Here is a 24478-nt window from a genome sequence, read left to right as displayed (position 1 = left end):
CCCACTCACGAATATCATGTGCCCATTCCCTGATGTCTTCGGTGGAGAAAGAATCGGCTTTGGCGTAGGCGTCATCCGCCAGATACATAATGCGAGCCAGGGGGCCTACGGAATCCAGTAGGTTATCTTGGGCGCCCCATAGGCCTTTCTCTACCCCTCGTCGAGGGTCTCTGCCACTGCGCATCATAAAGGTCGTCATAACCTTGTCAAATTCTGGGGTCTGAGCGACCTTATCCGGCAGGGAAGGGCGTGGGCATTCAGACCTGAATCGGCTGCGGACCTCTTTCTCCAGAGGTTTGCGGAGCCACAGGTGCATGAACCTGGAAAGGTGTTCTGGAGGCGACCAGTCACCCGATCTGAGGTGCCGTATGTTGCGGGGGTTGAACATCGCTTGACCTGAGGGGTCCACAATGGTGTCTGAGTCAAGAGGAGGTTCTGCATCCGCAGTGTCCTCGATACCTCCTGTCTGGGCCGCACCCAGGAGGGTCTCCCGCATGAAAGCGGAGACAGACTTCTCATCCGAGCCCCATGCGTCGTAATCCGACTCAGAAGCGTCAGCTTGCCACTCATCCAGCACTGACATAGATTGGGCAGGGCCCTGCTCTTCATCTGAAGAGTACTCCTGACGCGGGGCCGGGGTGTGTAGTTTGGCAGATTTACGCTTGGCAGGTGCCTTACCCTTGGGTGGTTTGGGTGCATAGTCCTCGCCTTTGTCATGGCGTTTTGTAGGGCGGGATTCATCCCTTGTCTGATAGTCGGACAGTTCGGAGTCCGACTCGTGACGTGGACGTCTGCGGGTTTTAGGTACATCAGGAGCCGAAGCTCGGGCCTTGGAGAGTGCCTTTTCCACAGAGGCAGCGAAAGCTGCGTTAATCATGGCCTGGAAGTCCACAGGGACGTTCTGGGAATCTTCCATGAGAAGGGTAGGCTGGTATGTCACTGAAAGGCACAGTAATAAACGGGCACCCAGGTCTTGAGAGCAGGCGTAGGGTCAGTTTAATAGTATGGGAACAGAGCCCAGTATAAACCCCAGCAGGGTATAGTAGTGACCTTTTAAAACTGGGGCTCACCCAGTTAGAGAGAACTGCAACAGCTAGTCTCCCAATAAGCAGCGTATTTATAGTGGGGGCTCACCCCGGTTGCACAGGGTTGGGACCCTTAAGTGCAGGTCACAATAATAAACAGGCAGCAGCACTGACCTGACTGACCCAGCCACAGGAAAGAGCTTGATAGGAGTAGCAGTCTGTTTGAAGCAGATGGAATGCTGAGCAGGTAATCCTGGACAGTCACACTGAATAGCAGTCTGTTAGAAGCAGATGGAATGCTGAGCAGGTAATCCTAGACAGGCACAATGCCAATCAATGTCACAGCATGTAATACTGACATAATGCATAGTGCAGCACACTATATAAGACAGTCACAAACTGTCCAGCATTGCAAAGTAATGTCACAGCATGTAATACTGATATAAAGTATAGTGCAGCACACTATATGAGACAGTCTCAAACTGTTCAGCAATGCCAATCAATGTCACAGCATGTAATACTGACATAATGCATAGTGCAGCACACTATATAAGACAGTCACAAACTGTTCAGCAATGCCAATCAATGTCACAGCATGTAATACTGACATAATGCATAGTGCAGCACACTATATAGGACAGTCACAAACTGTCCAGCATTGCAAAGTAATGTCTCAGCATGTAATACTGACATAATGCATAGTGCAGCACACTATATGAGACAGTCTCAAACTGTTCAGCAATGCCAATCAATGTCACAGCATGTAATACTGACATAATGCATAGTGCAGCACACTATATAGGACAGTCACAAACTGTCCAGCATTGCAAAGTAATGTCTCAGCATGTAATACTGATATAATGCATAGTGCAGCACACTATATGAGACAGCCTCAACTGTCCAGCAATGCAGAGCTATGTCACAGCATGTGATACTGATATAAAGAGGGGTGCCAGACACAAAGGAGGTGAAAAAACCAGCAATGTAGGGGTAACAGCAAGTTAGTACAGTCACACTGAGCCCCCAATGAGATGCACGAGGTAAAATTAAGATGGGCGAAAACTCGCGATGTCCGCGATCCAAAATGGCGGCCGCGAGTGTAGGCCGCAAGCCGGGGACTAAATTTTGGAGGCCGGCTGCGTTTGGAAGCGGGCCGGCGCGAAAACGGCCGCGAATGGTTTCGGCCGCAAGGAGGAAGCCCAGGAGGGCACTCCAGGCTAGGAGGGCAGTGGGGGAACCTGGGGAAACCGAGGGGAAGCCAAGGGGGGGTCCCAGAAAGACTAGAGGGGCAGGAAAGAAGGGTGGAAACCCACAGAGAGCCCCTAGTCCCACAGCCCAGATCAAGAATACAGATAAAAAGAAAGCAATAATAATAATAGTAAAAGCAAATAATGATAATAGTAGAAAATAATCAAGATTAATGTACAATAAGTAAATAAAGCTCCAGGGGAGCAAAAAGTCTGACCTGTCTGCGATGGAGCAGTAAAGAAAGAGGAAGTTGTGCAGGCAGCATGACCCTTATATACTATGCTGCTCAGTGATTTACTTGTTACTCTTTACGTTTTTCTTTACTGCTGTGGAGTTTAGTAAAGAGAGTTATGCAAAATAGGAAGCCTCCTGTCATGTTATAAAATTCACCCTGTAATGAAAAGTCTTCAAGTCTGCATTCCAGAGGGCTTTGCGGAAGCAAAGGGTGGACAGAGGGAAAGAGGGAACTCGCAAAGCTCTCTATCTTAATGTATGATATAAAATTTACCTTCTTAAACAAGAGAAAAATCATATCACTTTACCCTATAAGATTCAAGCAATCCAACCTGTAATGAAACGTCTCCAGGTTGGCATTCCTAGACTCGTAAAACAATCAGAAACAGTGAAGGATATAATGGGCCATAGTAGCTCTTGTTCCACAGTGAGATCTAGTTTTGATTTTAATCCCTTAGTTTCTGTCCAGGTGATAAGATTTGAAAATCTCCCCTTTTTGGATCATAACGAGAAGTCTCCAAGTCTGCATTTCTAGAGTCGTAAAACAATTAGAAATGGTGAAGGAAATGATGGGCCATAGTAGCTCTTGTCTGACAGTGGGGTTTAATTTAGATTGTATTCAGTTAGACTGTGTCCAGTAACATGTGATTAGCATTGAAAACCTACCCCTTTTGGATTGTTTCATTTCTCCTGGCCTGATGGTGAAAGAGATCATAGACCCTAGTTGCTTATGTTGGAAGGTGAGATTTAGCTCCACTGAACCATATAAAGTTGCCTTCTTAAACAATGGCTTCATTGCTCTTATGGAAATAATATGACTTAATTCCTTATATTCTAAGGTAGCAATTTGTTAACACATCTCGCCCAACGTGGGTCTCGAACCCACGACCCTGAGATTAAGAGTATAATTCACCCTGTAATGAAAAGTCTTCAAGTCTGCATTCCGAGAGAGCTTTGCGGAAGCAAAGGGTGGACAGAGGGAAAGAGGGAACTCGCAAAGCTCTCTATCTTAATGTATGATATAAAATTTACCTTCTTAAACAAGAGAAAAATCATATCACTTTACCCTATAAGATTCAAGCAATCCAACCTGTAATGAAACGTCTCCAGGTTGGCATTCCTAGACTCGTAAAACAATCAGAAACAGTGAAGGATATAATGGGCCATAGTAGCTCTTGTTCCACAGTGAGATCTAGTTTTGATTTTAATCCCTTAGTTTCTGTCCAGGTGATAAGATTTGAAAATCTCCCCTTTTTGGATCATAACGAGAAGTCTCCAAGTCTGCATTTCTAGAGTCGTAAAACAATTAGAAATGGTGAAGGAAATGATGGGCCATAGTAGCTCTTGTCTGACAGTGGGGTTTAATTTAGATTGTATTCAGTTAGACTGTGTCCAGTAACATGTGATTAGCATTGAAAACCTACCCCTTTTGGATTGTTTCATTTCTCCTGGCCTGATGGTGAAAGAGATCATAGACCCTAGTTGCTTATGTTGGAAGGTGAGATTTAGCTCCACTGAACCATATAAAGTTGCCTTCTTAAACAATGGCTTCATTGCTCTTATGGAAATAATATGACTTAATTCCTTATATTCTAAGGTAGCATTTTGTTAACATGTTCCCCTGCTAGGTTGTGTCCACTGGTTTATGGTTAGATTTGAAAATCTCCCTCTACTAAAATGTTTTGTAAGAATTCCTCAATCGTCTTACAACAATTAAATTGCTTGACACACTTTTCCAAAGAACTACACTCCTGTTTCTTCACCTTCTATGTTTTTCAAATATACAATCTGCTCTAATATATGGTGACTTTTATGATTCCCTAGGCCAAACGTAAGCACCTTCCTTCTTTTTTTATTTTTTTCAATAAAGGAGACATAAAATTACATATCTCGCCCAACGTGGGGCTCGAACCCACGACCCTGAGATTAAGAGTCTCATGCTCTACCGACTGAGCTAGCCGGGCTGATTCCTACATGCATTATGCTCTGACTTCGGATGCAAAGGGTGGATGGAGAGAGCTTGCAAAGCTCTCTATCTTGGTTTAACTATTTAATATAATATATCAATTTACCTTCTTAAACAAGAGAAAAATCAGATCACTTTACCCTATAGAACTCACCCTGTAATGAAAAGTCTTCAAGTCTGCATTCCGAGAGAGCTTTGCGGAAGCAAAGGGTGGACAGAGGGAAAGAGGGAACTCGCAAAGCTCTCTATCTTAATGTATGATATAAAATTTACCTTCTTAAACAAGAGAAAAATCATATCACTTTACCCTATAAGATTCAAGCAATCCACCCTGTAATGAAACGTCTCCAGGTTGGCATTCCTAGACTCGTAAAACAATCAGAAACAGTGAAGGATATAATGGGCCATAGTAGCTCTTGTTCCACAGTGAGATCTAGTTTTGATTTTAATCCCTTAGTTTCTGTCCAGGTGATAAGATTTGAAAATCTCCCCTTTTTGGATCATAACGAGAAGTCTCCAAGTCTGCATTTCTAGAGTCGTAAAACAATTAGAAATGGTGAAGGAAATGATGGGCCATAGTAGCTCTTGTCTGACAGTGGGGTTTAATTTAGATTGTATTCAGTTAGACTGTGTCCAGTAACATGTGATTAGCATTGAAAACCTACCCCTTTTGGATTGTTTCATTTCTCCTGGCCTGATGGTGAAAGAGATCATAGACCCTAGTTGCTTATGTTGGAAGGTGAGATTTAGCTAGACTGAAACATATAAAGTTGCATTCTTAAACAATGGCTTCATTGCTCTTATGGAAATAATATGACTTAATTCCTTATATTCTAAGGTAGCATTTTGTTAACATGTTCCCCTGCTAGGCTGTGTCCACTGGTTTATGGTTAGATTTGAAAATCTCCCTCTACTGAAATGTTTTGTAAGAATTCCTCAATCGTCTTACAACAATTAAATTACTTGACACACTTTTCCAAAGAACTACACTCCTGTTTCTTCACCTTCTATGTTTTTCAAATATACAATCTGCTCTAATATATGGTGACTTTTATGATTCCCTAGGCCAAACGTAAGCACCTTCCTTCTTTTTTTATTTTTTTCAATAAAGGAGACAAAAAATTACATATCTCGCCCAACGTGGGGCTCGAACCCACGACCCTGAGATTAAGAGTCTCATGCTCTACCGACTGAGCTAGCCGGGCTGATTCCTACATGCATTATGCTCTGACTTCGGATGCAAAGGGTGGATGGAGAGAGCTTGCAAAGCTCTCTATCTTGGTTTAACTATTTAATATAATATATAAATTTACCTTCTTAAACAAGAGAAAAATCAGATCACTTTACCCTATAGAACTCACCCTGTAATGAAAAGTCTTCAAGTCTGCATTCCGAGAGAGCTTTGCGGAAGCAAAGGGTGGACAGAGGGAAAGAGGGAACTCGCAAAGCTCTCTATCTTAATGTATGATATAAAATTTACCTTCTTAAACAAGAGAAAAATCATATCACTTTACCCTATAAGATTCAAGCAATCCACCCTGTAATGAAACGTCTCCAGGTTGGCATTTATAGACTCGTAAAACAATCAGAAACAGTGAAGGATATAATGGGCCATAGTAGCTCTTGTTCCACAGTGAGATCTAGTTTTGATTTTAATCCCTTAGTTTCTGTCCAGGTGATAAGATTTGAAAATCTCCCCTTTTTGGATCATAACGAGAAGTCTCCAAGTCTGCATTTCTAGAGTCGTAAAACAATTAGAAATGGTGAAGGAAATGATGGGCCATAGTAGCTCTTGTCTGACAGTGGGGTTTAATTTAGATTGTATTCAGTTAGACTGTGTCCAGTAACATGTGATTAGCATTGAAAACCTACCCCTTTTGGATTGTTTCATTTCTCCTGGCCTGATGGTGAAAGAGATCATAGACCCTAGTTGCTTATGTTGGAAGGTGAGATTTAGCTCCACTGAACCATATAAAGTTGCCTTCTTAAACAATGGCTTCATTGCTCTTATGGAAATAATATGACTTAATTCCTTATATTCTAAGGTAGCAATTTGTTAACACATCTCGCCCAACGTGGGTCTCGAACCCACGACCCTGAGATTAAGAGTATAATTCACCCTGTAATGAAAAGTCTTCAAGTCTGCATTCCGAGAGAGCTTTGCGGAAGCAAAGGGTGGACAGAGGGAAAGAGGGAACTCGCAAAGCTCTCTATCTTAATGTATGATATAAAATTTACCTTCTTAAACAAGAGAAAAATCATATCACTTTACCCTATAAGATTCAAGCAATCCAACCTGTAATGAAACGTCTCCAGGTTGGCATTCCTAGACTCGTAAAACAATCAGAAACAGTGAAGGATATAATGGGCCATAGTAGCTCTTGTTCCACAGTGAGATCTAGTTTTGATTTTAATCCCTTAGTTTCTGTCCAGGTGATAAGATTTGAAAATCTCCCCTTTTTGGATCATAACGAGAAGTCTCCAAGTCTGCATTTCTAGAGTCGTAAAACAATTAGAAATGGTGAAGGAAATGATGGGCCATAGTAGCTCTTGTCTGACAGTGGGGTTTAATTTAGATTGTATTCAGTTAGACTGTGTCCAGTAACATGTGATTAGCATTGAAAACCTACCCCTTTTGGATTGTTTCATTTCTCCTGGCCTGATGGTGAAAGAGATCATAGACCCTAGTTGCTTATGTTGGAAGGTGAGATTTAGCTCCACTGAACCATATAAAGTTGCCTTCTTAAACAATGGCTTCATTGCTCTTATGGAAATAATATGACTTAATTCCTTATATTCTAAGGTAGCATTTTGTTAACATGTTCCCCTGCTAGGTTGTGTCCACTGGTTTATGGTTAGATTTGAAAATCTCCCTCTACTAAAATGTTTTGTAAGAATTCCTCAATCGTCTTACAACAATTAAATTACTTGACACACTTTTCCAAAGAACTACACTCCTGTTTCTTCACCTTCTATGTTTTTCAAATATACAATCTGCTCTAATATATGGTGACTTTTATGATTCCCTAGGCCAAACGTAAGCACCTTCCTTCTTTTTTTATTTTTTTCAATAAAGGAGACATAAAATTACATATCTCGCCCAACGTGGGGCTCGAACCCACGACCCTGAGATTAAGAGTCTCATGCTCTACCGACTGAGCTAGCCGGGCTGATTGCTACATGCATTATGCTCTGACTTCGGATGCAAAGGGTGGATGGAGAGAGCTTGCAAAGCTCTCTATCTTGGTTTAACTATTTAATATAATATATAAATTTACCTTCTTAAACAAGAGAAAAATCAGATCACTTTACCCTATAGAACTCACCCTGTAATGAAAAGTCTTCAAGTCTGCATTCCGAGAGAGCTTTGCGGAAGCAAAGGGTGGACAGAGGGAAAGAGGGAACTCGCAAAGCTCTCTATCTTAATGTATGATATAAAATTTACCTTCTTAAACAAGAGAAAAATCATATCACTTTACCCTATAAGATTCAAGCAATCCACCCTGTAATGAAACGTCTCCAGGTTGGCATTCCTAGACTCGTAAAACAATCAGAAACAGTGAAGGATATAATGGGCCATAGTAGCTCTTGTTCCACAGTGAGATCTAGTTTTGATTTTAATCCCTTAGTTTCTGTCCAGGTGATAAGATTTGAAAATCTCCCCTTTTTGGATCATAACGAGAAGTCTCCAAGTCTGCATTTCTAGAGTCGTAAAACAATTAGAAATGGTGAAGGAAATGATGGGCCATAGTAGCTCTTGTCTGACAGTGGGGTTTAATTTAGATTGTATTCAGTTAGACTGTGTCCAGTAACATGTGATTAGCATTGAAAACCTACCCCTTTTGGATTGTTTCATTTCTCCTGGCCTGATGGTGAAAGAGATCATAGACCCTAGTTGCTTATGTTGGAAGGTGAGATTTAGCTCCACTTAACCATATAAAGTTGACTTCTTAAACAATGGCTTCATTGCTCTTATGGAAATAATATGACTTAATTCCTTATATTCTAAGGTAGCAATTTGTTAACACATCTCGCCCAACGTGGGGCTCGAACCCACGACCCTGAGATTAAGAGTATAATTCACCCTGTAATGAAAAGTTTTCAAGTCTGCATTCCAGAGGGCTTTGCGGAAGCAAAGGGTGGACAGAGGGAAAGAGGGAACTCGCAAAGCTCTCTATCTTAATGTATGATATAAAATTTACCTTCTTAAACAAGAGAAAAATCATATCACTTTACCCTATAAGATTCAAGCAATCCAACCTGTAATGAAACGTCTCCAGGTTGGCATTCCTAGACTCGTAAAACAATCAGAAACAGTGAAGGATATAATGGGCCATAGTAGCTCTTGTTCCACAGTGAGATCTAGTTTTGATTTTAATCCCTTAGTTTCTGTCCAGGTGATAAGATTTGAAAATCTCCCCTTTTTGGATCATAACGAGAAGTCTCCAAGTCTGCATTTCTAGAGTCGTAAAACAATTAGAAATGGTGAAGGAAATGATGGGCCATAGTAGCTCTTGTCTGACAGTGGGGTTTAATTTAGATTGTATTCAGTTAGACTGTGTCCAGTAACATGTGATTAGCATTGAAAACCTACCCCTTTTGGATTGTTTCAAAAATAAAAAAATGATGGGTCATAGTAGCTCTTGTCTGACAGTGGGGTTTAATTTAGATTGTATTCAGTTAGACTGTGTCCAGTAACATGTGATTAGCATTGAAAACCTACCCCTTTTGGATTGTTTCATTTCTCCTGGCCTGATGGTGAAAGAGATCATAGACCCTAGTTGCTTATGTTGGAAGGTGAGATTTAGCTAGACTGAAACATATAAAGTTGCATTCTTAAACAATGGCTTCATTGCTCTTATGGAAATAATATGACTTAATTCCTTATATTCTAAGGTAGCATTTTGTTAACATGTTCCCCTGCTAGGTTGTGTCCACTGGTTTATGGTTAGATTTGAAAATCTCCCTCTACTAAAATGTTTTGTAAGAATTCCTCAATCGTCTTACAACAATTAAATTGCTTGACACACTTTTCCAAAGAACTACACTCCTGTTTCTTCACCTTCTATGTTTTTCAAATATACAATCTGCTCTAATATATGGTGACTTTTATGATTCCCTAGGCCAAACGTAAGCACCTTCCTTCTTTTTTTATTTTTTTCAATAAAGGAGACATAAAATTACATATCTCGCCCAACGTGGGGCTCGAACCCACGACCCTGAGATTAAGAGTCTCATGCTCTACCGACTGAGCTAGCCGGGCTGATTCCTACATGCATTATGCTCTGACTTCGGATGCAAAGGGTGGATGGAGAGAGCTTGCAAAGCTCTCTATCTTGGTTTAACTATTTAATATAATATATAAATTTACCTTCTTAAACAAGAGAAAAATCAGATCACTTTACCCTATAGAACTCACCCTGTAATGAAAAGTCTTCAAGTCTGCATTCCGAGAGAGCTTTGCGGAAGCAAAGGGTGGACAGAGGGAAAGAGGGAACTCGCAAAGCTCTCTATCTTAATGTATGATATAAAATTTACCTTCTTAAACAAGAGAAAAATCATATCACTTTACCCTATAAGATTCAAGCAATCCACCCTGTAATGAAACGTCTCCAGGTTGGCATTCCTAGACTCGTAAAACAATCAGAAACAGTGAAGGATATAATGGGCCATAGTAGCTCTTGTTCCACAGTGAGATCTAGTTTTGATTTTAATCCCTTAGTTTCTGTCCAGGTGATAAGATTTGAAAATCTCCCCTTTTTGGATCATAACGAGAAGTCTCCAAGTCTGCATTTCTAGAGTCGTAAAACAATTAGAAATGGTGAAGGAAATGATGGGCCATAGTAGCTCTTGTCTGACAGTGGGGTTTAATTTAGATTGTATTCAGTTAGACTGTGTCCAGTAACATGTGATTAGCATTGAAAACCTACCCCTTTTGGATTGTTTCATTTCTCCTGGCCTGATGGTGAAAGAGATCATAGACCCTAGTTGCTTATGTTGGAAGGTGAGATTTAGCTCCACTGAACCATATAAAGTTGCCTTCTTAAACAATGGCTTCATTGCTCTTATGGAAATAATATGACTTAATTCCTTATATTCTAAGGTAGCAATTTGTTAACACATCTCGCCCAACGTGGGGCTCGAACCCACGACCCTGAGATTAAGAGTATAATTCACCCTGTAATGAAAAGTCTTCAAGTCTGCATTCCGAGAGAGCTTTGCGGAAGCAAAGGGTGGACAGAGGGAAAGAGGGAACTCGCAAAGCTCTCTATCTTAATGTATGATATAAAATGTACCTTCTTAAACAAGAGAAAAATCATATCACTTTACTCTATAAGATTCAAGCAATCCAACCTGTAATGAAACGTCTCCAGGTTGGCATTCCTAGACTCGTAAAACAATCAGAAACAGTGAAGGATATAATGGGCCATAGTAGCTCTTGTTCCACAGTGAGATCTAGTTTTGATTTTAATCCCTTAGTTTCTGTCCAGGTGATAAGATTTGAAAATCTCCCCTTTTTGGATCATAACGAGAAGTCTCCAAGTCTGCATTTCTAGAGTCGTAAAACAATTAGAAATGGTGAAGGAAATGATGGGCCATAGTAGCTCTTGTCTGACAGTGGGGTTTAATTTAGATTGTATTCAGTTAGACTGTGTCCAGTAACATGTGATTAGCATTGAAAACCTACCCCTTTTGGATTGTTTCATTTCTCCTGGCCTGATGGTGAAAGAGATCATAGACCCTAGTTGCTTATGTTGGAAGGTGAGATTTAGCTAGACTGAAACATATAAAGTTGCATTCTTAAACAATGGCTTCATTGCTCTTATGGAAATAATATGACTTAATTCCTTATATTCTAAGGTAGCATTTTGTTAACATGTTCCCCTGCTAGGTTGTGTCCACTGGTTTATGGTTAGATTTGAAAATCTCCCTCTACTAAAATGTTTTGTAAGAATTCCTCAATCGTCTTACAACAATTAAATTGCTTGACACACTTTTCCAAAGAACTACACTCCTGTTTCTTCACCTTCTATGTTTTTCAAATATACAATCTGCTCTAATATATGGTGACTTTTATGATTCCCTAGGCCAAACGTAAGCACCTTCCTTCTTTTTTTATTTTTTTCAATAAAGGAGACATAAAATTACATATCTTGCCCAACGTGGGGCTCGAACCCACGACCCTGAGATTAAGAGTCTCATGCTCTACCGACTGAGCTAGCCGGGCTGATTCCTACATGCATTATGCTCTGACTTCGGATGCAAAGGGTGGATGGAGAGAGCTTGCAAAGCTCTCTATCTTGGTTTAACTATTTAATATAATATATAAATTTACCTTCTTAAACAAGAGAAAAATCAGATCACTTTACCCTATAGAACTCACCCTGTAATGAAAAGTCTTCAAGTCTGCATTCCGAGAGAGCTTTGCGGAAGCAAAGGGTGGACAGAGGGAAAGAGGGAACTCGCAAAGCTCTCTATCTTAATGTATGATATAAAATTTACCTTCTTAAACAAGAGAAAAATCATATCACTTTACCCTATAAGATTCAAGCAATCCACCCTGTAATGAAACGTCTCCAGGTTGGCATTCCTAGACTCGTAAAACAATCAGAAACAGTGAAGGATATAATGGGCCATAGTAGCTCTTGTTCCACAGTGAGATCTAGTTTTGATTTTAATCCCTTAGTTTCTGTCCAGGTGATAAGATTTGAAAATCTCCCCTTTTTGGATCATAACGAGAAGTCTCCAAGTCTGCATTTCTAGAGTCGTAAAACAATTAGAAATGGTGAAGGAAATGATGGGCCATAGTAGCTCTTGTCTGACAGTGGGGTTTAATTTAGATTGTATTCAGTTAGACTGTGTCCAGTAACATGTGATTAGCATTGAAAACCTACCCCTTTTGGATTGTTTCATTTCTCCTGGCCTGATGGTGAAAGAGATCATAGACCCTAGTTGCTTATGTCGGAAGGTGAGATTTAGCTCCACTGAACCATATAAAGTTGCCTTCTTAAACAATGGCTTCATTGCTCTTATGGAAATAATATGACTTAATTCCTTATATTCTAAGGTAGCAATTTGTTAACACATCTCGCCCAACGTGGGTCTCGAACCCACGACCCTGAGATTAAGAGTATAATTCACCCTGTAATGAAAAGTCTTCAAGTCTGCATTCCGAGAGAGCTTTGCGGAAGCAAAGGGTGGACAGAGGGAAAGAGGGAACTCGCAAAGCTCTCTATCTTAATGTATGATATAAAATTTACCTTCTTAAACAAGAGAAAAATCATATCACTTTACCCTATAAGATTCAAGCAATCCAACCTGTAATGAAACGTCTCCAGGTTGGCATTCCTAGACTCGTAAAACAATCAGAAACAGTGAAGGATATAATGGGCCATAGTAGCTCTTGTTCCACAGTGAGATCTAGTTTTGATTTTAATCCCTTAGTTTCTGTCCAGGTGATAAGATTTGAAAATCTCCCCTTTTTGGATCATAACGAGAAGTCTCCAAGTCTGCATTTCTAGAGTCGTAAAACAATTAGAAATGGTGAAGGAAATGATGGGCCATAGTAGCTCTTGTCTGACAGTGGGGTTTAATTTAGATTGTATTCAGTTAGACTGTGTCCAGTAACATGTGATTAGCATTGAAAACCTACCCCTTTTGGATTGTTTCATTTCTCCTGGCCTGATGGTGAAAGAGATCATAGACCCTAGTTGCTTATGTTGGAAGGTGAGATTTAGCTCCACTGAACCATATAAAGTTGCCTTCTTAAACAATGGCTTCATTGCTCTTATGGAAATAATATGACTTAATTCCTTATATTCTAAGGTAGCATTTTGTTAACATGTTCCCCTGCTAGGTTGTGTCCACTGGTTTATGGTTAGATTTGAAAATCTCCCTCTACTAAAATGTTTTGTAAGAATTCCTCAATCGTCTTACAACAATTAAATTGCTTGACACACTTTTCCAAAGAACTACACTCCTGTTTCTTCACCTTCTATGTTTTTCAAATATACAATCTGCTCTAATATATGGTGACTTTTATGATTCCCTAGGCCAAACGTAAGCACCTTCCTTCTTTTTTTATTTTTTTCAATAAAGGAGACATAAAATTACATATCTCGCCCAACGTGGGGCTCGAACCCACGACCCTGAGATTAAGAGTCTCATGCTCTACCGACTGAGCTAGCCGGGCTGATTCCTACATGCATTATGCTCTGACTTCGGATGCAAAGGGTGGATGGAGAGAGCTTGCAAAGCTCTCTATCTTGGTTTAACTATTTAATATAATATATCAATTTACCTTCTTAAACAAGAGAAAAATCAGATCACTTTACCCTATAGAACTCACCCTGTAATGAAAAGTCTTCAAGTCTGCATTCCGAGAGAGCTTTGCGGAAGCAAAGGGTGGACAGAGGGAAAGAGGGAACTCGCAAAGCTCTCTATCTTAATGTATGATATAAAATTTACCTTCTTAAACAAGAGAAAAATCATATCACTTTACCCTATAAGATTCAAGCAATCCACCCTGTAATGAAACGTCTCCAGGTTGGCATTCCTAGACTCGTAAAACAATCAGAAACAGTGAAGGATATAATGGGCCATAGTAGCTCTTGTTCCACAGTGAGATCTAGTTTTGATTTTAATCCCTTAGTTTCTGTCCAGGTGATAAGATTTGAAAATCTCCCCTTTTTGGATCATAACGAGAAGTCTCCAAGTCTGCATTTCTAGAGTCGTAAAACAATTAGAAATGGTGAAGGAAATGATGGGCCATAGTAGCTCTTGTCTGACAGTGGGGTTTAATTTAGATTGTATTCAGTTAGACTGTGTCCAGTAACATGTGATTAGCATTGAAAACCTACCCCTTTTGGATTGTTTCATTTCTCCTGGCCTGATGGTGAAAGAGATCATAGACCCTAGTTGCTTATGTTGGAAGGTGAGATTTAGCTAGACTGAAACATATAAAGTTGCATTCTTAAACAATGGCTTCATTGCTCTTATGGAAATAATATGACTTAATTCCTTATATTCTAAGGTAGCATTTTGTTAACATGTTCCCCTGCTAGGCTGTGTCCACTGGTTTATGGTTAGATTTGAAAATCTCCCTCTACTGAAATGTTTTGTAAGAATTCCTCAATCGTCTTACAACAATTAAATTACTTGACACACTTTTCCAAAGAACTACACTCCTGTTTCTTCACCTTCTATGTTTTTCAAATATACAATCTGCTCTAATATATGGTGACTTTTATGATTCCCTAGGCCAAACGTAAGCACCTTCCTTCTTTTTTTATTTTTTTCAATAAAGGAGACAAAAAATTACATATCTCGCCCAACGTGGGGCTCGAACCCACGACCCTGAGATTAAGAGTCTCATGCTCTACCGACTGAGCTAGCCGGGCTGATTCCTACATGCATTATGCTCTGACTTCGGATGCAAAGGGTGGATGGAGAGAGCTTGCAAAGCTCTCTATCTTGGTTTAACTATTTAATATAATATATAAATTTACCTTCTTAAACAAGAGAAAAATCAGATCACTTTACCCTATAGAACTCACCCTGTAATGAAAAGTCTTCAAGTCTGCATTCCGAGAGAGCTTTGCGGAAGCAAAGGGTGGACAGAGGGAAAGAGGGAACTCGCAAAGCTCTCTATCTTAATGTATGATATAAAATTTACCTTCTTAAACAAGAGAAAAATCATATCACTTTACCCTATAAGATTCAAGCAATCCACCCTGTAATGAAACGTCTCCAGGTTGGCATTTATAGACTCGTAAAACAATCAGAAACAGTGAAGGATATAATGGGCCATAGTAGCTCTTGTTCCACAGTGAGATCTAGTTTTGATTTTAATCCCTTAGTTTCTGTCCAGGTGATAAGATTTGAAAATCTCCCCTTTTTGGATCATAACGAGAAGTCTCCAAGTCTGCATTTCTAGAGTCGTAAAACAATTAGAAATGGTGAAGGAAATGATGGGCCATAGTAGCTCTTGTCTGACAGTGGGGTTTAATTTAGATTGTATTCAGTTAGACTGTGTCCAGTAACATGTGATTAGCATTGAAAACCTACCCCTTTTGGATTGTTTCATTTCTCCTGGCCTGATGGTGAAAGAGATCATAGACCCTAGTTGCTTATGTCGGAAGGTGAGATTTAGCTCCACTGAACCATATAAAGTTGCCTTCTTAAACAATGGCTTCATTGCTCTTATGGAAATAATATGACTTAATTCCTTATATTCTAAGGTAGCAATTTGTTAACACATCTCGCCCAACGTGGGTCTCGAACCCACGACCCTGAGATTAAGAGTATAATTCACCCTGTAATGAAAAGTCTTCAAGTCTGCATTCCGAGAGAGCTTTGCGGAAGCAAAGGGTGGACAGAGGGAAAGAGGGAACTCGCAAAGCTCTCTATCTTAATGTATGATATAAAATTTACCTTCTTAAACAAGAGAAAAATCATATCACTTTACCCTATAAGATTCAAGCAATCCAACCTGTAATGAAACGTCTCCAGGTTGGCATTCCTAGACTCGTAAAACAATCAGAAACAGTGAAGGATATAATGGGCCATAGTAGCTCTTGTTCCACAGTGAGATCTAGTTTTGATTTTAATCCCTTAGTTTCTGTCCAGGTGATAAGATTTGAAAATCTCCCCTTTTTGGATCATAACGAGAAGTCTCCAAGTCTGCATTTCTAGAGTCGTAAAACAATTAGAAATGGTGAAGGAAATGATGGGCCATAGTAGCTCTTGTCTGACAGTGGGGTTTAATTTAGATTGTATTCAGTTAGACTGTGTCCAGTAACATGTGATTAGCATTGAAAACCTACCCCTTTTGGATTGTTTCATTTCTCCTGGCCTGATGGTGAAAGAGATCATAGACCCTAGTTGCTTATGTTGGAAGGTGAGATTTAGCTCCACTGAACCATATAAAGTTGCCTTCTTAAACAATGGCTTCATTGCTCTTATGGAAATAATATGACTTAATTCCTTATATTCTAAGGTAGCATTTTGTTAACATGTTCCCCTGCTAGGTTGTGTCCACTGGTTTATGGTTAGATTTGAAAATCTCCCTCTACTAAAATGTTTTGTAAGAATTCCTCAATCGTCTTACAACAATTAAATTGCTTGACACACTTTTCCAAAGAACTACACTCCTGTTTCTTCACCTTCTATGTTTTTCAAATATACAATCTGCTCTAATATATGGTGACTTTTATGATTCCCTAGGCCAAACGTAAGCACCTTCCTTCTTTTTTTATTTTTTTCAATAAAGGAGACATAAAATTACATATCTCGCCCAACGTGGGGCTCGAACCCACGACCCTGAGATTAAGAGTCTCATGCTCTACCGACTGAGCTAGCCGGGCTGATTCCTACATGCATTATGCTCTGACTTCGGATGCAAAGGGTGGATGGAGAGAGCTTGCAAAGCTCTCTATCTTGGTTTAACTATTTAATATAATATATCAATTTACCTTCTTAAACAAGAGAAAAATCAGATCACTTTACCCTATAGAACTCACCCTGTAATGAAAAGTCTTCAAGTCTGCATTCCGAGAGAGCTTTGCGGAAGCAAAGGGTGGACAGAGGGAAAGAGGGAACTCGCAAAGCTCTCTATCTTAATGTATGATATAAAATTTACCTTCTTAAACAAGAGAAAAATCATATCACTTTACCCTATAAGATTCAAGCAATCCACCCTGTAATGAAACGTCTCCAGGTTGGCATTCCTAGACTCGTAAAACAATCAGAAACAGTGAAGGATATAATGGGCCATAGTAGCTCTTGTTCCACAGTGAGATCTAGTTTTGATTTTAATCCCTTAGTTTCTGTCCAGGTGATAAGATTTGAAAATCTCCCCTTTTTGGATCATAACGAGAAGTCTCCAAGTCTGCATTTCTAGAGTCGTAAAACAATTAGAAATGGTGAAGGAAATGATGGGCCATAGTAGCTCTTGTCTGACAGTGGGGTTTAATTTAGATTGTATTCAGTTAGACTGTGTCCAGTAACATGTGATTAGCATTGAAAACCTACCCCTTTTGGATTGTTTCATTTCTCCTGGCCTGATGGTGAAAGAGATCATAGACCCTAGTTGCTTATGTTGGAAGGTGAGATTTAGCTAGACTGAAACATATAAAGTTGCATTCTTAAACAATGGCTTCATTGCTCTTATGGAAATAATATGACTTAATTCCTTATATTCTAAGGTAGCATTTTGTTAACATGTTCCCCTGCTAGGCTGTGTCCACTGGTTTATGGTTAGATTTGAAAATCTCCCTCTACTGAAATGTTTTGTAAGAATTCCTCAATCGTCTTACAACAATTAAATTACTTGACACACTTTTCCAAAGAACTACACTCCTGTTTCTTCACCTTCTATGTTTTTCAAATATACAATCTGCTCTAATATATGGTGACTTTTATGATTCCCTAGGCCAAACGTAAGCACCTTCCTTCTTTTTTTATTTTTTTCAATAAAGGAGACAAAAAATTACATATCTCGCCCAACGTGGGGCTCGAACCCACGACCCTGAGATTAAGAGTCTCATGCTCTACCGACTGAGCTAGCCGGGCTGATTCCTACATGCATTATGCTCTGACTTCGGATGCAAAGGGTGGATGGAGAGAGCTTGCAAAGCTCTCTATCTTGGTTTAACTATTTAATATAATATATAAATTTACCTTCTTAAACAAGAGAAAAATCAGATCACTTTACCCTATAGAACTCACCCTGTAATGAAAAGTCTTCAAGTCTGCATTCCGAGAGAGCTTTGCGGAAGCAAAGGGTGGACAGAGGGAAAGAGGGAACTCGCAAAGCTCTCTATCTTAATGTATGATATAAAATTTACCTTCTTAAACAAGAGAAAAATCATATCACTTTACCCTATAAGATTCAAGCAATCCACCCTGTAATGAAACGTCTCCAGGTTGGCATTTATAGACTCGTAAAACAATCAGAAACAGTGAAGGATATAATGGGCCATAGTAGCTCTTGTTCCACAGTGAGATCTAGTTTTGATTTTAATCCCTTAGTTTCTGTCCAGGTGATAAGATTTGAAAATCTCCCCTTTTTGGATCATAACGAGAAGTCTCCAAGTCTGCATTTCTAGAGTCGTAAAACAATTAGAAATGGTGAAGGAAATGATGGGCCATAGTAGCTCTTGTCTGACAGTGGGGTTTAATTTAGATTGTATTCAGTTAGACTGTGTCCAGTAACATGTGATTAGCATTGAAAACCTACCCCTTTTGGATTGTTTCATTTCTCCTGGCCTGATGGTGAAAGAGATCATAGACCCTAGTTGCTTATGTTGGAAGGTGAGATTTAGCTCCACTGAACCATATAAAGTTGCCTTCTTAAACAATGGCTTCATTGCTCTTATGGAAATAATATGACTTAATTCCTTATATTCTAAGGTAGCAATTTGTTAACACATCTCGCCCAACGTGGGTCTCGAACCCACGACCCTGAGATTAAGAGTATAATTCACCCTGTAATGAAAAGTCTTCAAGTCTGCATTCCGAGAGAGCTTTGCGGAAGCAAAGGGTGGACAGAGGGAAAGAGGGAACTCGCAAAGCTCTCTATCTTAATGTATGATATAAAATTTACCTTCTTAAACAAGAGAAAAATCATATCACTTTACCCTATAAGATTCAAGCAATCCAACCTGTAATGAAACGTCTCCAGGTTGGCATTCCTAGACTCGTAAAACAATCAGAAACAGTGAAGGATATAATGGGCCATAGTAGCTCTTGTTCCACAGTGAGATCTAGTTTTGATTTTAATCCCTTAGTTTCTGTCCAGGTGATAAGATTTGAAAATCTCCCCTTTTTGGATCATAACGAGAAGTCTCCAAGTCTGCATTTCTAGAGTCGTAAAACAATTAGAAATGGTGAAGGAAATGATGGGCCATAGTAGCTCTTGTCTGACAGTGGGGTTTAATTTAGATTGTATTCAGTTAGACTGTGTCCAGTAACATGTGATTAGCATTGAAAACCTACCCCTTTTGGATTGTTTCATTTCTCCTGGCCTGATGGTGAAAGAGATCATAGACCCTAGTTGCTTATGTTGGAAGGTGAGATTTAGCTCCACTGAACCATATAAAGTTGCCTTCTTAAACAATGGCTTCATTGCTCTTATGGAAATAATATGACTTAATTCCTTATATTCTAAGGTAGCATTTTGTTAACATGTTCCCCTGCTAGGTTGTGTCCACTGGTTTATGGTTAGATTTGAAAATCTCCCTCTACTAAAATGTTTTGTAAGAATTCCTCAATCGTCTTACAACAATTAAATTACTTGACACACTTTTCCAAAGAACTACACTCCTGTTTCTTCACCTTCTATGTTTTTCAAATATACAATCTGCTCTAATATATGGTGACTTTTATGATTCCCTAGGCCAAACGTAAGCACCTTCCTTCTTTTTTTATTTTTTTCAATAAAGGAGACATAAAATTACATATCTCGCCCAACGTGGGGCTCGAACCCACGACCCTGAGATTAAGAGTCTCATGCTCTACCGACTGAGCTAGCCGGGCTGATTGCTACATGCATTATGCTCTGACTTCGGATGCAAAGGGTGGATGGAGAGAGCTTGCAAAGCTCTCTATCTTGGTTTAACTATTTAATATAATATATAAATTTACCTTCTTAAACAAGAGAAAAATCAGATCACTTTACCCTATAGAACTCACCCTGTAATGAAAAGTCTTCAAGTCTGCATTCCGAGAGAGCTTTGCGGAAGCAAAGGGTGGACAGAGGGAAAGAGGGAACTCGCAAAGCTCTCTATCTTAATGTATGATATAAAATTTACCTTCTTAAACAAGAGAAAAATCATATCACTTTACCCTATAAGATTCAAGCAATCCACCCTGTAATGAAACGTCTCCAGGTTGGCATTCCTAGACTCGTAAAACAATCAGAAACAGTGAAGGATATAATGGGCCATAGTAGCTCTTGTTCCACAGTGAGATCTAGTTTTGATTTTAATCCCTTAGTTTCTGTCCAGGTGATAAGATTTGAAAATCTCCCCTTTTTGGATCATAACGAGAAGTCTCCAAGTCTGCATTTCTAGAGTCGTAAAACAATTAGAAATGGTGAAGGAAATGATGGGCCATAGTAGCTCTTGTCTGACAGTGGGGTTTAATTTAGATTGTATTCAGTTAGACTGTGTCCAGTAACATGTGATTAGCATTGAAAACCTACCCCTTTTGGATTGTTTCATTTCTCCTGGCCTGATGGTGAAAGAGATCATAGACCCTAGTTGCTTATGTTGGAAGGTGAGATTTAGCTCCACTTAACCATATAAAGTTGACTTCTTAAACAATGGCTTCATTGCTCTTATGGAAATAATATGACTTAATTCCTTATATTCTAAGGTAGCAATTTGTTAACACATCTCGCCCAACGTGGGGCTCGAACCCACGACCCTGAGATTAAGAGTATAATTCACCCTGTAATGAAAAGTTTTCAAGTCTGCATTCCAGAGGGCTTTGCGGAAGCAAAGGGTGGACAGAGGGAAAGAGGGAACTCGCAAAGCTCTCTATCTTAATGTATGATATAAAATTTACCTTCTTAAACAAGAGAAAAATCATATCACTTTACCCTATAAGATTCAAGCAATCCAACCTGTAATGAAACGTCTCCAGGTTGGCATTCCTAGACTCGTAAAACAATCAGAAACAGTGAAGGATATAATGGGCCATAGTAGCTCTTGTTCCACAGTGAGATCTAGTTTTGATTTTAATCCCTTAGTTTCTGTCCAGGTGATAAGATTTGAAAATCTCCCCTTTTTGGATCATAACGAGAAGTCTCCAAGTCTGCATTTCTAGAGTCGTAAAACAATTAGAAATGGTGAAGGAAATGATGGGCCATAGTAGCTCTTGTCTGACAGTGGGGTTTAATTTAGATTGTATTCAGTTAGACTGTGTCCAGTAACATGTGATTAGCATTGAAAACCTAACCCTTTTGGATTGTTTCATTTCTCCTGGCCTGATGGTGAAAGAGATCATAGACCCTAGTTGCTTATGTTGGAAGGTGAGATTTAGCTAGACTGAAACATATAAAGTTGCATTCTTAAACAATGGCTTCATTGCTCTTATGGAAATAATATGACTTAATTCCTTATATTCTAAGGTAGCATTTTGTTAACATGTTCCCCTGCTAGGTTGTGTCCACTGGTTTATGGTTAGATTTGAAAATCTCCCTCTACTAAAATGTTTTGTAAGAATTCCTCAATCGTCTTACAACAATTAAATTGCTTGACACACTTTTCCAAAGAACTACACTCCTGTTTCTTCACCTTCTATGTTTTTCAAATATACAATCTGCTCTAATATATGGTGACTTTTATGATTCCCTAGGCCAAACGTAAGCACCTTCCTTCTTTTTTTATTTTTTTCAATAAAGGAGACATAAAATTACATATCTTGCCCAACGTGGGGCTCGAACCCACGACCCTGAGATTAAGAGTCTCATGCTCTACCGACTGAGCTAGCCGGGCTGATTCCTACATGCATTATGCTCTGACTTCGGATGCAAAGGGTGGATGGAGAGAGCTTGCAAAGCTCTCTATCTTGGTTTAACTATTTAATATAATATATAAATTTACCTTCTTAAACAAGAGAAAAATCAGATCACTTTACCCTATAGAACTCACCCTGTAATGAAAAGTCTTCAAGTCTGCATTCCGAGAGAGCTTTGCGGAAGCAAAGGGTGGACAGAGGGAAAGAGGGAACTCGCAAAGCTCTCTATCTTAATGTATGATATAAAATTTACCTTCTTAAACAAGAGAAAAATCATATCACTTTACCCTATAAGATTCAAGCAATCCACCCTGTAATGAAACGTCTCCAGGTTGGCATTCCTAGACTCGTAAAACAATCAGAAACAGTGAAGGATATAATGGGCCATAGTAGCTCTTGTTCCACAGTGAGATCTAGTTTTGATTTTAATCCCTTAGTTTCTGTCCAGGTGATAAGATTTGAAAATCTCCCCTTTTTGGATCATAACGAGAAGTCTCCAAGTCTGCATTTCTAGAGTCGTAAAACAATTAGAAATGGTGAAGGAAATGATGGGCCATAGTAGCTCTTGTCTGACAGTGGGGTTTAATTTAGATTGTATTCAGTTAGACTGTGTCCAGTAACATGTGATTAGCATTGAAAACCTACCCCTTTTGGATTGTTTCATTTCTCCTGGCCTGATGGTGAAAGAGATCATAGACCCTAGTTGCTTATGTCGGAAGGTGAGATTTAGCTCCACTGAACCATATAAAGTTGCCTTCTTAAACAATGGCTTCATTGCTCTTATGGAAATAATATGACTTAATTCCTTATATTCTAAGGTAGCAATTTGTTAACACATCTCGCCCAACGTGGGTCTCGAACCCACGACCCTGAGATTAAGAGTATAATTCACCCTGTAATGAAAAGTCTTCAAGTCTGCATTCCGAGAGAGCTTTGCGGAAGCAAAGGGTGGACAGAGGGAAAGAGGGAACTCGCAAAGCTCTCTATCTTAATGTATGATATAAAATTTACCTTCTTAAACAAGAGAAAAATCATATCACTTTACCCTATAAGATTCAAGCAATCCAACCTGTAATGAAACGTCTCCAGGTTGGCATTCCTAGACTCGTAAAACAATCAGAAACAGTGAAGGATATAATGGGCCATAGTAGCTCTTGTTCCACAGTGAGATCTAGTTTTGATTTTAATCCCTTAGTTTCTGTCCAGGTGATAAGATTTGAAAATCTCCCCTTTTTGGATCATAACGAGAAGTCTCCAAGTCTGCATTTCTAGAGTCGTAAAACAATTAGAAATGGTGAAGGAAATGATGGGCCATAGTAGCTCTTGTCTGACAGTGGGGTTTAATTTAGATTGTATTCAGTTAGACTGTGTCCAGTAACATGTGATTAGCATTGAAAACCTACCCCTTTTGGATTGTTTCATTTCTCCTGGCCTGATGGTGAAAGAGATCATAGACCCTAGTTGCTTATGTTGGAAGGTGAGATTTAGCTAGACAGAAACATATAAAGTTGCATTCTTAAACAATGGCTTCATTGCTCTTATGGAAATAATATGACTTAATTCCTTATATTCTAAGGTAGCATTTTGTTAACATGTTCCCGTGCTAGGTTGTGTCCACTGGTTTATGGTTAGATTTGAAAATCTCCCTCTACTAAAATGTTTTGTAAGAATTCCTCAATCGTCTTACAACAATTAAATTGCTTGACACACTTTTCCAAAGAACTACACTCCTGTTTCTTCACCTTCTATGTTTTTCAAATATACAATCTGCTCTAATATATGGTGACTTTTATGATTCCCTAGGCCAAACGTAAGCACCTTCCTTCTTTTTTTATTTTTTTCAATAAAGGAGACATAAAATTACATATCTCGCCCAACGTGGGGCTCGAACCCACGACTCTGAGATTAAGAGTCTCATGCTCTACCGACTGAGCTAGCCGGGCTGATTCCTACATGCATTATGCTCTGACTTCGGATGCAAAGGGTGGATGGAGAGAGCTTGCAAAGCTCTCTATCTTGGTTTAACTATTTAATATAATATATAAATTTACTTTCTTAAACAAGAGAAAAATCAGATCACTTTACCCTATAGAACTCACCCTGTAATGAAAAGTCTTCAAGTCTGCATTCCGAGAGAGCTTTGCGGAAGCAAAGGGTGGACAGAGGGAAAGAGGGAACTCGCAAAGCTCTCTATCTTAATGTATGATATAAAATTTACCTTCTTAAACAAGAGAAAAATCATATCACTTTACCCTATAAGATTCAAGCAATCAACCCTGTAATGAAACGTCTCCAGGTTGGCATTCCTAGACTCGTAAAACAATCAGAAACAGTGAAGGATATAATGGGCCATAGTAGCTCTTGTTCCACAGTGAGATCTAGTTTTGATTTTAATCCCTTAGTTTCTGTCCAGGTGATAAGATTTGAAAATCTCCCCTTTTTGGATCATAACGAGAAGTCTCCAAGTCTGCATTTCTAGAGT

General features: G+C 39.3%; 12 non-coding genes across 12 annotated transcripts; all 12 read right to left on the bottom strand.

Moving 5' to 3' along the window:
- Positions 1-4398: 4398 nt before the first annotated feature.
- Positions 4399-4471, bottom strand: TRNAK-CUU (transfer RNA lysine (anticodon CUU)). The gene has a single exon. It is a non-coding gene; the product is annotated as a tRNA-Lys (tRNA).
- A 1134-nt stretch (positions 4472-5605) lies between these two features.
- TRNAK-CUU (transfer RNA lysine (anticodon CUU)) lies at positions 5606-5678 on the bottom strand. The gene has a single exon. It is a non-coding gene; the product is annotated as a tRNA-Lys (tRNA).
- Positions 5679-7570: 1892 nt separating this feature from the next.
- On the bottom strand, positions 7571-7643 carry TRNAK-CUU (transfer RNA lysine (anticodon CUU)). The gene has a single exon. It is a non-coding gene; the product is annotated as a tRNA-Lys (tRNA).
- Positions 7644-9663: 2020 nt separating this feature from the next.
- Positions 9664-9736, bottom strand: TRNAK-CUU (transfer RNA lysine (anticodon CUU)). Its single transcript has one exon. It is a non-coding gene; the product is annotated as a tRNA-Lys (tRNA).
- Positions 9737-11628: 1892 nt separating this feature from the next.
- On the bottom strand, positions 11629-11701 carry TRNAK-CUU (transfer RNA lysine (anticodon CUU)). Its single transcript has one exon. It is a non-coding gene; the product is annotated as a tRNA-Lys (tRNA).
- A 1892-nt stretch (positions 11702-13593) lies between these two features.
- Positions 13594-13666, bottom strand: TRNAK-CUU (transfer RNA lysine (anticodon CUU)). Its single transcript has one exon. It is a non-coding gene; the product is annotated as a tRNA-Lys (tRNA).
- Positions 13667-14800: 1134 nt separating this feature from the next.
- TRNAK-CUU (transfer RNA lysine (anticodon CUU)) lies at positions 14801-14873 on the bottom strand. The gene has a single exon. It is a non-coding gene; the product is annotated as a tRNA-Lys (tRNA).
- A 1892-nt stretch (positions 14874-16765) lies between these two features.
- On the bottom strand, positions 16766-16838 carry TRNAK-CUU (transfer RNA lysine (anticodon CUU)). The gene has a single exon. It is a non-coding gene; the product is annotated as a tRNA-Lys (tRNA).
- A 1134-nt stretch (positions 16839-17972) lies between these two features.
- On the bottom strand, positions 17973-18045 carry TRNAK-CUU (transfer RNA lysine (anticodon CUU)). Its single transcript has one exon. It is a non-coding gene; the product is annotated as a tRNA-Lys (tRNA).
- A 1892-nt stretch (positions 18046-19937) lies between these two features.
- TRNAK-CUU (transfer RNA lysine (anticodon CUU)) lies at positions 19938-20010 on the bottom strand. Its single transcript has one exon. It is a non-coding gene; the product is annotated as a tRNA-Lys (tRNA).
- Positions 20011-21901: 1891 nt separating this feature from the next.
- TRNAK-CUU (transfer RNA lysine (anticodon CUU)) lies at positions 21902-21974 on the bottom strand. Its single transcript has one exon. It is a non-coding gene; the product is annotated as a tRNA-Lys (tRNA).
- A 1892-nt stretch (positions 21975-23866) lies between these two features.
- On the bottom strand, positions 23867-23939 carry TRNAK-CUU (transfer RNA lysine (anticodon CUU)). Its single transcript has one exon. It is a non-coding gene; the product is annotated as a tRNA-Lys (tRNA).
- Between the last annotated feature and the right edge of the window lie 539 nt (positions 23940-24478).

This window comes from Pelobates fuscus, chromosome 2 (assembly GCF_036172605.1).
Source record: "Pelobates fuscus isolate aPelFus1 chromosome 2, aPelFus1.pri, whole genome shotgun sequence".
In the NCBI taxonomy this organism is placed as follows: domain Eukaryota; kingdom Metazoa; phylum Chordata; class Amphibia; order Anura; family Pelobatidae; genus Pelobates; species Pelobates fuscus.
This window is presented reverse-complemented; position numbering and strand designations above follow the sequence as displayed.